At 34.6% G+C, this 16,218-nt stretch overlaps 1 protein-coding gene and 1 pseudogene across 2 annotated transcripts in view; one reads left to right on the top strand and one right to left on the bottom strand.

The window, feature by feature from the left end:
* The first annotated feature begins 302 nt into the window (after positions 1 to 302).
* On the top strand, positions 303 to 8,437 carry LOC306877454 (SWI/SNF-related matrix-associated actin-dependent regulator of chromatin subfamily A-like protein 1; annotated as a pseudogene). The gene is made up of 11 exons: positions 303 to 317; positions 373 to 531; positions 1,671 to 1,953; positions 2,471 to 2,521; positions 2,626 to 2,964; positions 3,890 to 4,058; positions 4,268 to 4,418; positions 5,622 to 5,785; positions 6,498 to 6,563; positions 6,973 to 7,100; positions 8,351 to 8,437. The product of its transcript is annotated as an SWI/SNF-related matrix-associated actin-dependent regulator of chromatin subfamily A-like protein 1 (transcript).
* Positions 8,438 to 8,594: 157 nt separating this feature from the next.
* The window catches only part of LOC306877060 (thioredoxin domain-containing protein 6-like), a 42,580-nt gene continuing 34,956 nt past the window's right edge, over positions 8,595 to 16,218 (bottom strand). Inside the window, exon 20 of the mRNA XM_079428589.1 lies at positions 8,595 to 8,701. The gene's annotated coding sequence lies outside the window, so the exon portion shown is untranslated. The remainder of the gene's footprint in view (positions 8,702 to 16,218) is intronic.

Genomic DNA, 16,218 nt, shown 5'->3' with positions numbered 1-16,218 from the left:
TGGAGCTGGTTCCTCGCCGCTGTCGCCTTTGACTTGCTTTGAATGATTGCTCAGACACTATTGGAAGAGAGCTGAGCTGCTTCTCTGACTCAATCAGTATTGTATAAAGCGCTGTAGCCTATAAATAAAGGTGACTTGACTTAAAATCGATTGCAAGTTAAATGGAGAAACAGATGCTTTTGTTAAATATTTAAGTGCACGTCTATATTGCATTCTGAATTAGGTAAAAAAAATAACGAAAAGGCATTAAACAGGTGTCAGAAGCCATAAGATCGATTAATTCCATTGGGTTTGGGATCTAGATGTCCTCCTGCAAAGTAAGTCGCATGCCACATGTGTTAAAGCATCCCTCAGTGGCGTGAAATCACACAGGTCCGCGTCCAGGCGTTTCTGCAGGTGATGCTTCTTCGTGCGGACGCCGCATGTCTTCGGTCGCGTCGTGAGCTAATGCTGTTCTGTTTTTCGGGTCGTGTTCGCGTGATTCCTCGGGACAGTTCATCGGGGATGTGTAATCCGATGGACGGTGACTCGGTGTGGCTGATGCGGCGGTTTCAGCACTGTGTTCCCCGGGACAGCGAACGAGAGAGACAGAGAGAGAAAGAGAGAGAGAGAGAGTGAGAGGCAGAGAGAGAGAGTGAGAGAGAGAGAAAGAACGAGAGAGAGAGAGGCAGAATGAGAGAGAGAGAGAGAGAGAGGCAGAGAGAGAGAGTGAGAGAGAGAGAGAGAGAGAGAGAGGCAGAGAGAGAGAGAGAGAGAGATGACTCTGGGCTTGAAGTTGCCCATCAGTCTGGTGAGTGAACTGTGTAACTTTAATAATTTGCAGCAACAAGAAAATGAACAGGATAGAAATAAGGTGCCAAAGTTGCACGGAATTATTTCACGTTCATTATATTTGTGTCATCGTGTTTTGCGGTATATTATAGACCTAAACTTTACTAGCAAATGATACCCTTGAGCGAGTCTCTAAAAACCTCTAAAAACTTTTTTCAAATAAAATATTTACTTAAAACTATAACATTTTAATATTTGAAAATAAAGTGCATTTTCATTTATTTTTCATACTAATAATGCATTTTTCATATTTCATTTTTCATATCATATTTGATACACAAATTTCTAAGACCTCAAAATGATCAACATGATCAAACATTGCTGTACTACATACTACTATATACTACATGCATTATGTCCTCTGATAATTTGCAAATAAAAAGCTTTTTTAGATTTCTAAAAAAGAATATGTAAATATCATTTTACATATTATTAAACAAATGACAGATTTTATTTCAATTATTGTTTTATTTCTGCCCTGCTATAACTTTAAAATAATCACATATGAGCATGTCTGATTTATCTGTCAATCACTAGACCGTTGACTACAACCAAAAATGCATTATTAATATTAATAACATACAGCCATGTTATTGGAAAATTCACTTTATCTGTTTTGAAATATTCTGTGGTTTTAAGTTTTCAGCATATTAAATTTAGCATATTTTTGCACAGAATTGCTATTATTAAACTGAATTATACATAAAAGCATTATACATGTACTATTGTGTGTAATATAATGCGTAATATATATATATATATATATATATATATATATATATATATATATATATATAGTACAAAGAGTGATATAATGGGTCTTTGTCTTATCTTTGCAGACTCAGCTCATAGACACCAAAGGACCCTGTACAAAGACAGAACCTCCAACGCCCAATACTGCATCTGCAACTCATAGCTTTTATGGACAGTCAAGCAAACCGCCCACAGGAGAAAAGCGCCCAGCTAAACTCCCTGAAGCAGGAGGAAGTGTCCCTGCAAAGAAGCCAGCGGTGTCCGTGAAAGGGAAATGCGTGTCACACTCGGAAAATCGTTTCCGAGTGGAGGTCGGCTACCATGCGGACCTCATCACTGCATTCAAAAGCATTCCCTCTAAGAACTATGGTGAGTACAGACACCGTATCTGCTGTCATTATTTACAGAGAGTTTAGTGTGCATATGTGTGCTAAACGAATACCAAAAATAAAAATTATATGAAAATGTACAGGTCATCCAAGATGTAGATGAGTGTGTTTCTTCATCAGATTTGGAGAAATGTAGCGTTACATCAGTGTTTCATCAATGGATGCTCTGCAGTGAATGGGTGCCATCAGAATGAGAGTCCAAACAGCTGATAAAACATCACAATAATCCACACCACTCCAGTCCATCAGTTAATGTCTTGTGAAGTGAAAAGCTAAGAAACAAATTCTAATGACACCCATTCACTGCAAAGGATCCAACAAATGATGGAATGCTACATTTCTCCAAATCTGTTCACATGAAGAAACAAACTCCTCTACATCTTGGATGGCCTGAGGGTGAGTTCATTTTTAGCAAATTTTCATTTTTGGATGAACTATTGCTTTAAAGGAAAACAGCTGCTGGCCTATAATATTTATGCATTTGTCGTTTATCACAGATCCCGCTACAAAGATGTGGAACTTTAGCCTTGAGGACTACCAGATGCTGAGTATGTCGTCAAAACGTTACTTAACATACTCAAGCAGTGATTGTGTGCAAAAATACTACTGTTTCCTATTGCACAGGATGTAATGGAGTTTGCTTGTGTTTCAGTGGAGCAGGCAGCGAGTCTCCCCTCCGTCTCTCTCAAACCTCTGGATGGGATGGAAGGGCTGAATATTTCAGCATCCACCAGTCGACCCAAAGATGTAGCAGCCCTGGCAGCTCTGATGAGGCTCTGTCAGGGTTGGCAGAAACCAGGTGCCACAGTAAAGGGGAAGTGCGTTTTAGTGTCTCGCTGTCGGTTGGAGGTGGATATTGGATACCAGGCCGATGTTATTGATATCTTCAAGAAAATGCCATCCAAAAATTATGGTGAGTATAATACAGTGGTGGCCAGAATTATTAGAACATTAGTATTTTCAGCATCTAAAAATGGTTTTTCCAAACCCCGTAAAAGCTTAATTCGTCTTTGGAACACAATTTAAAATATTTTGAATTAAAACTGGGAGGTTTGTGACTGTCCCATTGACTGCCAAACAATTACCACTGTCGAGGTCCAGAAAAGTATGAAACACATCGTCATATCTTCCAACTGCGTACGATGTTCTGTGTCGGCCACACCTCACAAATTTTTTTCTTTGCGCACAAAAAGTATTCTCGTAGCTTCATAACGTTACGGTTGAACCACTGATGGCAGATGGACTATTCTGACGATGTGTTTTATACTTTTATACTTATTCTGGGCCTTGGCAGTGCAATTTACTATGCAGTCAATGGGACAGTCACAAACCTCCTGGTTTTCATCTAAAATGTCTTAAATTGTGTTCCGAAGACCAACTAAGCTTTTTACGGGTTTGGAACGACATGGGGGTACGTGATTAATGACTAAATTTTAATTTTGGGGTGGAGTAACCCTTTAAGTCAGTTATTTCTTTCTTTTGCTGTAGTGTATCAGTAGGAAATATCTGTTTACATTTCCAAACATTCCCATTAATTGTGATAATCCAGTGAGATTTTTTTCTGACAGCAGTCAGTGCTCCACACAGAGATCTGATCTGATCATCATCCAGTCTGTCTGGAATGACATGAAGAAACAGAACAAACTGAGACAGACTAGAGACAGAAGAACTGTGGCAGCGTTGCAAGTCTACATTGTGAGATAAATAGTGGCAATTACCTTCATTTTTTGTTTTTCCGTGGTGGAAAACAGCTTCCATATGATAGTGTTTATAATGTTCGTCAACATTTTGTTTTATTTACTGTTATTTTTCTGTATTTCTGAACATCATAATAAAATGTGACTCTTTTTTCCTGCAATTCTCACACAAAAAATGCAGTACATAATATGCAGTTGATCATGATGTCTTGTGTCTAGTGGTGGAACTGAATGAACTGCCTATGGTGGAGATCGAGCCTTTACCTCCTGCTGTGCTGCTGTCCTTCTCCTCTCAGTTTGAGAAGAGCGAGTCCAGAGCTCCAGTCCCTCCTGAGGCCGATCTCTCACACCTGGATCCACAGCTCACACGCAGCCTCATGCCCTTCAAGTAGGTCTCCATTACCGCCGTTTTAATGGTTTTGGTTAGATAGACAGTTAGTTGGTGTTTGGTAGCAATGCCAAGGTCATGGATTTGATTTCCAGGAAATGCGTGAACTGATAAACACGTAAACTTTGAATTCGATGTAAGTCACTTTGGATAAAAGTGTCTGCCAAATGCATAAAATGCATGAATGCACATATAATGTGATGTGTCAGTTTTGCAGTGTCCAGAGAGGGCCGTTTGCTGCTGGCAGATGATATGGGTCTGGGAAAGACGGTTCAGGCCATCTGCATCGCTGCCTGCTACAGGAGTGAGGGGCCTCTGCTGGTGGTCGCTCCGTCCTCAGTGCGCTTCACATGGGCTGAGGTAAACACACTTTCTTTTAGAGGGATGTTTTTATAAGGATGCATGCCATCATTCAAAAGTTTGGGGTCGGTACATTTTTTTTTTAATGTTTTTGCTCACCAAGACTGCATTTATTTGATCTAAAATATGGTAAAAACAGTGAAATGTTTTCTATTTTATTGAATTGTAAAGTGCAATTTATTCCTATGATTTAAAGCTGAATTTTCAGCATCAATACTCCAGTCTTCAGTGTCACATGATCCTTCAGAAATCATTCTAATATACTCAAGAAACATTTCTGATTATTATCAGTGTTATGAAAAAATAATTATATTTTTGCAAAAACCATGATACGTTTGTTTCAGGATTCATTGATGAATGAGAAGTTCAAAAGAATAGCATTTATTTGAAATAGAACATTATAAATGTCTTTGTCACATTTGATCAAATTAATGCAACCTTGCTGAATAAAAGTATTAATTTCTTTCAAAAAGACACCAGACTTTTGATAATACTGGGTCCAAAACTATTTTCGGCTGAGATTCAGAATTAACTATATTTTTGTGACTTTTTAATAAAGAAATTGACAGTCACGTGTTTAACTAAGGCCTAATAAACTTTATACATTATATTAAATATGACTTTTCTTGCATTTCAGTATGTTAGATAATTAGAAAAGTGAATTAGAAAACACTTTCATGCTGTTTAAGTAACTTGTTGCTTGTTTTCTGCATAACAATAGTTCATAATCGTTGTACTTTTGTAAATATTGTAACCTTGATCTTTTTTTCTTTTTTTTTAATTTAGTAATGTCAGTGGTAGTTTATAAAGCAGCTTTTGTCAAGGTTGTGGACACTAAAATATGCAACAACCAAAAAAATATTTTTTGCACATATTTTGCTATTGAAAATAAATGGCATCTGGGTTTTTTTTTCTTTTGAAAAACACCAGTCGCCAGTTTTTGCAAGTACTTTTTTAACGGCTACATGATGTGAAATCTGATTTATTAATTCCATCTCTGCACCCTTGAGGAAGGACACATTCTCTTGTTTCCCGGCAGGGATTCGTGAGGGTGCATTTTAAAGTTTAAAGGGAAATAGTGAAGATTTTCCAGCGTTCCTCTGCAAGCTTTAGTCACACGACTCAACCCTCCTCAAAAGAGCTTGAAAGACAAATGTGAAAAAGGCCCTCAAGACAAAGTGAATTCTCGCTCTTTTCCCTCAGGCTTTCCGCCGATGGCTGCCATCTGTCAGAGCCGACAGCATTAATGTGGTGGTTACAGGCAGAGGGACAGCCTTCGCTCCGGCCTCATCAACATCATCAGCTACGACCTGCTCAACAAGATGGACAAACAGCAGCCGTCCAGCCCTTTCAGTGTCATCATTATGGTGAGAGCATGCAAACTTGTTCTCTAACCACTCTCACTTACTGAAGTTAGTAAGATAAGAGTCCAAGAGTCCAGCTTTTTGTGTAACTAATGCAGTGTGTGATGTTGTGTATGCCATGCAGTCCCAGATATAGCAAAACTCTTATGGCAAACTAATTTTCTTCACTTGTAAATGTCTGAAAAAGTTTTTGAAAATATTTGAATGCTCACATCATATTCACTTATTATGGAATAAAATATTTACTGACCTTAGTTATACGTAATCATAAAATTCACTCATTTTGTGCCACACCGATAAGAAAAAGTACTGATGTTTATCTGTCTTTTTAGTTTAGGATAATTAAGATGCATATATAGTTTTTTAATTAATATTTTTATTCATTAAGGAAGCAATGATTTCTGAAGGATTGTGTGAAGACTGGAGTAATGATGCTGAAAATTCAGCTTTGATCACAGCAGTAAATTACATTTTGAGATATATTCACATAGAAAACAGTTAATTTAAATTCTAATAATATTTTATAATATTAGTGTTTTTACTGTATTTTTAAATAAATGCAGCTTTGATGAACAAAAGAGACTTCTCTCAAAAACTTTAAAAAATGCTACCACCTAGCAGTGTATAACCTTCAAATATCAAGGATCCAGTCGCAGGATGTGAATTGAATTCTCCTTTTCTTGTTTGTTTGTTTGTTTGTTTGTTTGTTGTACAGGACGAGTCTCACTTCCTAAAGAACATGAAAAGGGCTCGCTGTCGGGCGGCTCTTCCTCTGCTGAAGGTTTGCTGATTGAGGCAATATTTTAGGCATCATTCATAGCGTTGAAGTTTAAAACCCTGTTTAGTTTATCCTATCCTGTGTTATTAAAGTTTGAAGTCTGTCTTGAATTCACAGACAATGGCTGTGTCTCAAAAATCCCAGAAAACCAAAGGTTTAAGTTTTGAAGGCCAAGAAAATAACACAGTCGAAGATATTATTATTATTGTAATTTTAATTGTATGAAATGAAATAAAAGTCAAATTTTTGTTTTGCAGAACAATAGTGGGTGCTTTAGGTTTTGTTCATATTTGACTTTAGCTGATCACATACATGATTTGGGTTTTGCAACTTACTGATATATTTTATATGAAGACTGATTGTTTTCGGTGTTGTTAATGCTGCTAATTAAATGTCTGTGTGGTGCTAATAGACTGCTAAGAGAGTGATCCTGCTGTCGGGAACGCCTGCCATGTCCAGACCTGCTGAGCTCTACACTCAGATCCTGGCTGTGAGGCACGCTTCCATGACTTTGGCACACGCTACAGTGATGCCAAACAGGTTGGTCCACCTATACACAAGTGTACCGTGTAGGGGTGCACGCTTAACTGAAATAAAACTGAGATTATGATAAGACTTGCAATTATTAAATTGTAAAGACTGTGATTTGATTAAATATATATATGAGCTGTGTTTTTCACAGAGAAGATCTGCTGGTGATTTCAGTGTCTCAGAGAGACTCTGTTCACAGTAAAAGTCTACACAAACTCCATCTCTGCATCAGCTGTGAGTTTGAGCCGCTTTAACATGCGTTTGGGACCCTAACATGGGCCAGCCATTGTATTGAGAAGTGCTTATCAACAGAAAAGAAGCTTTAAGCACTCCCTGTGCTTTTCCATCTAAATACAAGTTGGTTTAACGTTTGAAATTAAGCAATTAAGAAAGCCATTATTATAATATTACAGCTGTAATATAAAATAAAATATTATTATTAAATAATACAATTAATATTTTCATAACAAAATGCATATTATTATTATTATATAATTTATTTTATATACTTTCTGAATACTGTTTGAAATATTACAACAGTAATTTAAGTTCTTATTTTATGTAGTAATTTTTATATTTTATTTAGAAAAACATTTTTATATATAAATATTATTATTCTGTATAATTATTCTATATAATTATTATTATTAATTATTTATATATTATTATATAAAAACATTGTATATCTAAATATAATTAAATATTTATTATATAGTTATATAATTATTTTAATTATAATTAAGATAATAAATAATATTATTATTATTATAAATGTTATTGTTATTTTATAGCTACATAGATATACAGTAAAAACATTATGGTGAAACTATGCAACACTACAAACAAACACAGCAAACCTAGAATTTCCTTTTTTTAAATGACAGTTGCAATTTTAATCAGAAAAATCTAAATTATATTTTTTTCCCCGAAATATTGCAGCACTAGTAAATTGACATTCAGAAAAAGCATTTTTTTTAAATTATATTATTTTTCATTAAATACTCACTTTTACTGTGAAATATTAAAACAGTAATATTTCATATTTTTTAGTTATTTTTTATTTGGTAATAATTAGAATACTCTTCTTATTATTATTATCATTAGTCATAGCCATATTGATAAGTAATCAAACAATTTTGGTCAAATTGTGCATAAATACTGTGCATAAATACATAAATACTGAATAGTTATTATTATGATTGCACATCTGTAATTGCTGGAGAAATGTGTAAAAAGTGTTTTTTCCCCATGTTTGTCAGGACCCTCATCATCTGACCATCACTGAGATGTTCCAGAGGTCCTTTGATGAGGAGGAGATGCTTGCTTTAGTTGATCAAGATCAGTAAGATTTCAGTTGCTTTGAAAACCAATCACTGGACTTGTTTTTTTGTTTGTTTGTGACAAAGAAATAACTAAATAAAGCCTAAAAATGACTGATACCTTTGTCAGTTTCAACCAAACTGATCAGCCTTTCACTAAGTATTAAAAAAGTAAAAAACGACGAATGTTTTCAGAGCCTTTAATTCCCAAGAGGATGTAAATGATTCACACAAGATGTTTGACTGAAGAAATCACTGGCTGATTTACATCCAGACGCCTTCAGATCCAAACTGATGGAGAACACAAACCAAACAAAAAAACACAGGCTTTAAATAAACATTTATTGAAATAAAATATTTTAAAAAATTCAACTCTTTTTATTTCAGCTAGTTGATTATTTTCATTTAGTCTTTAAGTTGAAGTGCTAAAATAACTAAAACTAAATATAGCTGCGAGCAGCGATGACGGGCCCAAGCCGTCAGCATACGCCACCCCGGTGGCATCGATAAAACGGTGCCCAGCGAGCACAAGCATCACAGTAACCCTCTGGCAGTTTGGTTTTAAGGGATACGGCAATTAAAGGGTTAATCCAAACCATCAACTCTGTGAAACACACACACACAGAACAACATATAAAACTTTAAATTCTGTGAAAATATATTTTTCATTGGTAGTTGATGTTAGTTAATGCATTTACTAATGCTAACAAATGAGAAATTATTATAGTTACCAAAGGTTTTAATGATTTATAAGCATTTTTTAATGATTTATTTTTCCATTAACTAAAATGAATAATTTTTTCTAACACAAATGAATAAAGTAAAAAATATATTGTTAATATTTAATGTTATTTGTGAATTAACCAATGTTAAAAAACAACATTATTTAACTGTTGTTAATTTACATCATTAATAAATATATACCATTTAATGTTGAAATCAATGTTTTAATGTTTAAAATCAATTCCAAAATGTGTTAATATATTAAATTTTAAAGTTTTATCTTTTGAACATGACTATTTTTCTAATATTAAAAATATTATGTTCATTGTTAGCTCATTGTAAGTTCATACTATCAATGAAGAATTAACATGCTTTAAAAAATATATTTTTCATTGTTAGTTCATGTTAATTAATGCATTCCCTACTGTTAACAAATGAGACTCAATTATAAAGTGTTATCAAAACCTTTAATGCTTTAAGCATTTTTTAAGGATTTTATTGAGAAGTTTAAACAGACTCTCTCTCTCTCTCTCTCTCTCTCTCTCTCTCTCTCTCTCTCTCTCTCTCTCTCTCTCTCTCCCCCTCCACACTCACTGAACTCACACAGTCAGTCACTCACCCAGTCACCTACCGCACACATTAGAAGCACAGTGACAGGATATCTCTGATAAGTTTTAAAATTTTCTTCTCGCCATAGTGTACTGTAAATTCATGGAATTAATCACATATCCTCAGACTGTCTTGTTCTGTGTTTGGTGTGAATTTGTGGTTTCTGCTTGGAGGTGTATGAATTTGTTTACAGCCCGTTTTGAAAAAAAAAAACACATAAAAAAAAAAAAGCCGACTTCCTGTTGGTCGTAGCTAATGTCTGTAAATTAGAAAGTTGTCCGGCTTAATGTGAACAATTTATGTACCAAGTTTGGTGTCTGTAGCTATCATTATATATATATAATCATTAATAATTATATTCCATTTAATGTTGATCAATATTAATTCCAAAATGTGTTAATATATTATTAAATTTTAAAGTTTCTCTTTTGAACATGACTATTTTTCTAACATTAAAAATATTTTGTTCATTGTTAGTTCATTGTAAGTTCATACTATCAATGAAGAATTAACATGCTGTAAAAAATTATATTTTTCATTGTTAGTTCATGTTAATTAATGCATTCCCTACTGTTAACAATTGAGACTTAATTATAAAGTGTTATGAAAACCTTTAATGCTTTATAAGCATTTTTTAAAGATTTAAAAAAAACAGACCCTCTCTCTCTTTCTCTCTCTCACCCAGCTCCTCAATCCACACAGTCACTCACACCCCACCCCCACCCCCTCACTCAGCTGCAGGCTGACAGGGACCTCTCACTCATAGAAGCATTGTAACAACTGTCTGATAGTTTTTAAATTTTCTCCTCTGCATAGTGTATTGTAAATTCATGAAATTAATCACATATCCTCAGACTGTATTGTTCTGTGTATGTAATTTTTTATGAAGTGTTTGGAAGCTGCTCTTAAAAGAAAAAAAAAAAAAAAAAATCTCTTTTTTACTGTAACTTTAATAAATTGCCATTAAATCATCGTTCAAGATATCCTAAATCCGTCCGCAATTTAGCATCTTCAGTATTTTGGCATCATGAGAAAAAATGTTTGGTGTGATTTACGTGTTTCTGCTTTGAGGAGTATGAATTTGTTTACAGCCCGTTTTAAAAAAAAACCCACATTAAAATAAATATAGCCGACGTCCTGTTGGTCGTAGCTAATGACTGTAAATTAGAAAGTTGTCCGGATTAATAAGAACAATTTATGTACCGAGTTTGGTGTCTGTAGCTAAAACTAACCCCCCCATTTTTGACAAAAGGTGGCGCTATAGAGTGCCTCTTCCACGCCCGTTTATGAGGTTTTTCCAGTGTCTAACTATCATTAAAATGGATATGTGTGTTGAGTTTCATGACATTCTAAACATGTTATCTGCCTCAAAATCACCAGAAACGAATTTTCAACTTTGACACGTTGCCATGGCAACATAATTTTAGATATCAATATTCCCTTCACAGTTTTACATCGGCCGTGTTTTGACATTATTCTGGTGAAGTTTGAAGCAAATCGAGTAAAAATAAGATGCTGAATTCAAATAATTTTGAAAACGACACACTTCCTGCAGCCAGTTGGTGGCGCTATAACTTTCAGTCATAATAGTCACATCTATCCGATCGGCATCATACAACGAACAAACCACTGGAGTTTGATCAACATCATACAATGTATGTGGACGTTATTAGGCATTTCCTGGGTCTCATTTTTCGCCATAACTTCATCGCCTCGCCACGGGCAAACCGTTCGACATATCAAAAATATCTTCGCAATTTAGCGTCCCCAATGTCTTGAGATCATGTTCACCGAGTTTGGTGGCAATCGTATGGAAATCCTCAGAGGAGTATATCAAATTCCAGAGCATGCGCTTTTTAAACAGCCCTGAATAGCCGACTTCCTGTTGGGCGGAGCCTATGACATGCTGCGCGGAAGTTGTTCGGCTCAATGAGTTCTATATGTGTACCGAGTTTCATATGAATACGTGCAAGTATGTGTGAGCTATACATCAAGCTTTCTGACAATTTTCCAGGGGGCGCCGTAGAGCCCCTGTGCCACGCCCGGGTCCCAGCCTCAGCGGCGTCCTAATGGCCGCAGGTTCCAATGTGCGTGCCGATTTTCGAGAGTTTTCGGGCACGTTAAGGCCCCCAAAAGTGCCCGGATGATTGAAATAAAAAAAAAAAAAAAAAAAAAAAAAAAAAAAAAAAAAATAAATAAATAAATATAGCTGCGAGCAGCGATGACGGGCCCAAGCCGTCAGCATACGCCACCCCGGTGGCATCGATAAAACGGTGCCCAGCGAGCACACACATTACAGTAACCTTCTGGCAGTTTGGTTTTAAGGGATACGGCAATTAAAGGGTTAATCCAAACCATCAACTCTGTGAAACACACACACACACAGAACATATAAAACTTTAAATTCTGTGAAAATTTATTTTTCATTGGTAGTTGATGTTAGTTAATGCATTTACTAATGCTAACAAATGAGAAATTATTATAGTTACCAAAGCTTTTAATGATTTATAAGCATTTTTTAATGATTTATTTTTCCATTAACTAACATGAATAATTTTTTCTAACACAAATTAATAAAGTAAAAAATATATTGTTAATATTTAATGTTATTTGTGAATTAACCAATGTTAAAAAACAACATTATTTAACTGTTGTTAATTTACATCATTAATAAATATATACCATTTAATGTTGATCAAAATCAATTCCAAAATGTGTTAATATATTATTAAATTTTAAAGTTTTATCTTTTGAACATGACTATTTTTCTAATATAAAAAATATTTTGTTCATTGTTAGTTCATTGTAAGTTCATACTTACAATGAAGAATTAACATGCTGTAAAAAATATATTTCATTGTTAGTTCATGTTAATTAATGCATTCCCTACTGTTAACAAATGAGACTTAATTATAAAGTGTTATCAAAACCTTTAATGCTTTATAAGCATTTTTTAAGGATTTTATTGAGATGTTTAAACAGACCCTCTCTCTCTCTCTCTCCCTCTCTCTCTCCCCCTCCACACTCACTGAACTCACACAGTCAGTCACCCACCCAGTCACCTACCGCAAACATTAGAAGCACAGAGACAGGAGAACTCTGATAGTTTTTAAATTTTCTCCTCCGCATAGTGTATTGTAAATTCATGAAATTAATCACATATCCTCAGACTGTATTGTTCTGTGTATGTAATTTTTTATGAAGTGTTTGGAAGCTGCTCTTAAAAGAAAAAAAGAAAAGAAAAGTTTTCTCTTTTTTACTGTAACTTTAATAAATTGCCATTAAATCATCGTTCAAGATATCCTAAATCCGTCCGCAATTTAGCATCTTCAGTATTTTGGCATCATAAGAAAAAATGGTTGGTGTGATTTACGTGTTTCTGTTTGGAGGAGTATGAATTTGTTTACAGCCTGTTTAAAAACAAAACCCACATTAAAATAAATATAGCCGACTTCCTGTTGGTCGTAGCTAATGACTGTAAATTAGAAAGTTGTCCGAATTAATAAGAACAATTTATGTACCGAGTTTGGTGTCTGTAGCTATCATTATATATATATAAACATTAATAATTATATACCATTTAATGTTGATCAATATTAATTCCAAAATGTGTTAATATATTATTACATTTTAAAGTTTATCTTTTGAACATGACTATTTTTCTAACATTAAAAAGATTAATAAATGCTTTAAAAAAATTGTTCTTTGTTAGTTCATACTATCATGGAAGAATTAACATGCTGTAAAAATATATTTTTCATTGTTAGTTCACGTTAATTAATGCATTTCCTAATGTTAAGAATTGAGACCTTATTTAATGATTTATAAGCATTTTTTAAAGATTTTAAAAAACAGACCCTCTCTCTCTTTCTCTCTCTCACCCAGCTCCTCAATCCACACAGTCACTCACACAGTCACTCACACCCCACCCCACCCCCACCCCTCACTCAGATGCAGGCTGGCAGGGAGCTCTCACTCAGCAGTCTAAGAGCTCTCTGATAGTTTTTAAATTTTCTCCTAAGCATAGTGTATTGTAAATTCATGAAATTAATCACATATCCTCAGACTGTATTGTTCTGTGTATGTAATTTTTTATGAAGTGTTTGGAAGCTGCTCTTAAAAGATAAAAAAAAAATATATATATATTTTTTACTGTAACTTTAATAAATTGCCATTAAATCATCGTTCAAGATATCCTAAATCCGTCCGCAATTTAGCATCTTCAGTATTTTGGCATCATGATAAAAAATGTTTGGTGTGATTTCCGTGTTTCTGCTTGGAGGAGTATTAATTTGTTTACAGCCCGTTTTTAAAAAAAACCCACATTAAAATAAATATAGCCGACTTCCTGTTGGTCGTAGCTAATGACTGTAAATTAGAAAGTTGTCCGGATTAATTAGAACAATTTATGTACCGAGTTTGGTGTCTGTAGCTAAAACTAACCCCCTCATTTTTGACAAAAGGTGGCGCTATAGAGTGTCTCTTCCACGCCCGTTTATGAGCTTTTTCCAGTGTCTAACTATCATTAATACTGATATGTGTGTTGAGTTTCATGACATTCTAAACATGTTATCTGCCTCAAAATCACCAGAAACGAATTTTCAACTTTGACACGTTGCCATGGCAACATAATTTTAGATATCAATATTCCCTTCACAGTTTTACATCGGCCGTGTTTTGACATTATTCTGGTGAAGTTTGAAGCAAATCGAGGTAAAAGAAGATGCTGAATTCAAAGCATTTTGAAAACGACACACTTCCTGCAGCCAGTTGGTGGCGCTATAACTTTCAGTCATAATAGTCACATCTATCCGATCGGCATCATACAACGAACAAATCACTGAAGTTTGATCTACATCATACAATGTATGTGGACGTTATTAGGCATTTCCTGGGTCTCATTTTTCGCCATAACTTCATCGCCTCGCCACGGGCAAACCGTTCGACATATCAAAAATATCTTCGCAATTTAGTGTCCCCAATGTCTTGAGATCATGTTCACCTAGTTTGGTGGCAATCGTATGGAAATCCTCAGAGGAGTATATCAAATTCCAGAGCATGCGCTTTTTAAACAGCCCTGAATAGCCGACTTCCTGTTGGGCGGAGCCTAAGACATGCTGTGCGGAAGTTGTTCAGCTCAATGAGTTCTATATGTGTACCGAGTTTCATATGAATACGTGCAAGTATGTGTGAGCTATACATCAAGTTTTCTGACAATTTTCCAGGGGGCGCCGTAGAGCCCCTGTGCCACGCCCGGGTCCCAGCCTCAGCGGCGTCCTAATGGCCGCAGGTTCCAATGTGCGTGCCAATTTTCGAGAGTTTTCGGGCACGTTAAGGCCCCCAAAAGTGCCCGGATGATTGAAATAAAAAAAAAAAAAATAAAAAAAAATAAAAAAAAAAAAAAAAATAAATATAGCTGCGAGCAGCGATGACGGGCCCAAGCCGTCAGCATACGCCACCCCGGTGGCATCGATAAAACGGTGCCCAGCGAGCACAAGCATTACAGTAACCCTCTGGCAGTTTGATTTTAAGGGATACGGCAATTAAAGGGTTATTCCAAACCATCAACTCTGTGAAACACACACACACAGAACAACATATAAAACTTTAAATTCTGTGAAAATATATTTTTCATTGGTAGTTGATGTTAGTTAATGCATTTACTAATGCTAACAAATGAGAAATTATTATAGTTACCAAAGGTTTTAATGATTTATAAGCATTTTTTAATGATTTATTTTTCCATTAACTAACATGAATAATTTTTTCTAACACAAATGAATAAAGTAAAAAATATATTGTTAATATTTAATGTTATTTGTGAATTAACCAATGTTAAAAAACAACATTATTTAACTGTTGTTAATTTACATCATTAATAAATATATACCATTTAATGTTGATCAAAATCAATTCCAAAATGTGTTAATATATTATTACATTTTAATGTTTTATCTTTTGAACATGACTATTTTTCTAATATTACAAATATTTTGTTCATTGTTAGTTCATTGTAAGTTCATACTATCAATGAAGAATTAACATGCTGTAAAAAATATATTTTTCATTGTTAGTTCATGTTAATTAATGCATTCCCTACTGTTAACAAATGAGACTTAATTATAAAGTGTTATCAAAACCTTTAATGCTTTATAAGCATTTTTTAAGGATTTTATTGAGATGTTTAAACAGACCCTCTCTCTCTCTCCCTCTCTCTCTCCCCCTCCACACTCACTGAACTCACACAGTCAGTCACCCACCGCAAACATTAGAAGCACAGAGACAGGACATCTCTGATAGTTTTTAAATTTTCTCCTCCGCATAGTGTATTGTAAATTCATGAAATTAATCACATATCCTCAGACTGTATTGTTCTGTGTATGTAATTTTTTATGAAGTGTTTGGAAGCTGCTCTTAAAAGAAAAAAAAAAAGAAAAGTTTTCTCTTTTTTACTGTAACTTTAATAAATTGCCATT

Source organism: Barbus barbus, assembly GCF_936440315.1.
Source record: "Barbus barbus genome assembly, chromosome: 11".
NCBI classification, from domain to species: Eukaryota; Metazoa; Chordata; class Actinopteri; order Cypriniformes; family Cyprinidae; genus Barbus; species Barbus barbus.
This window is presented reverse-complemented; position numbering and strand designations above follow the sequence as displayed.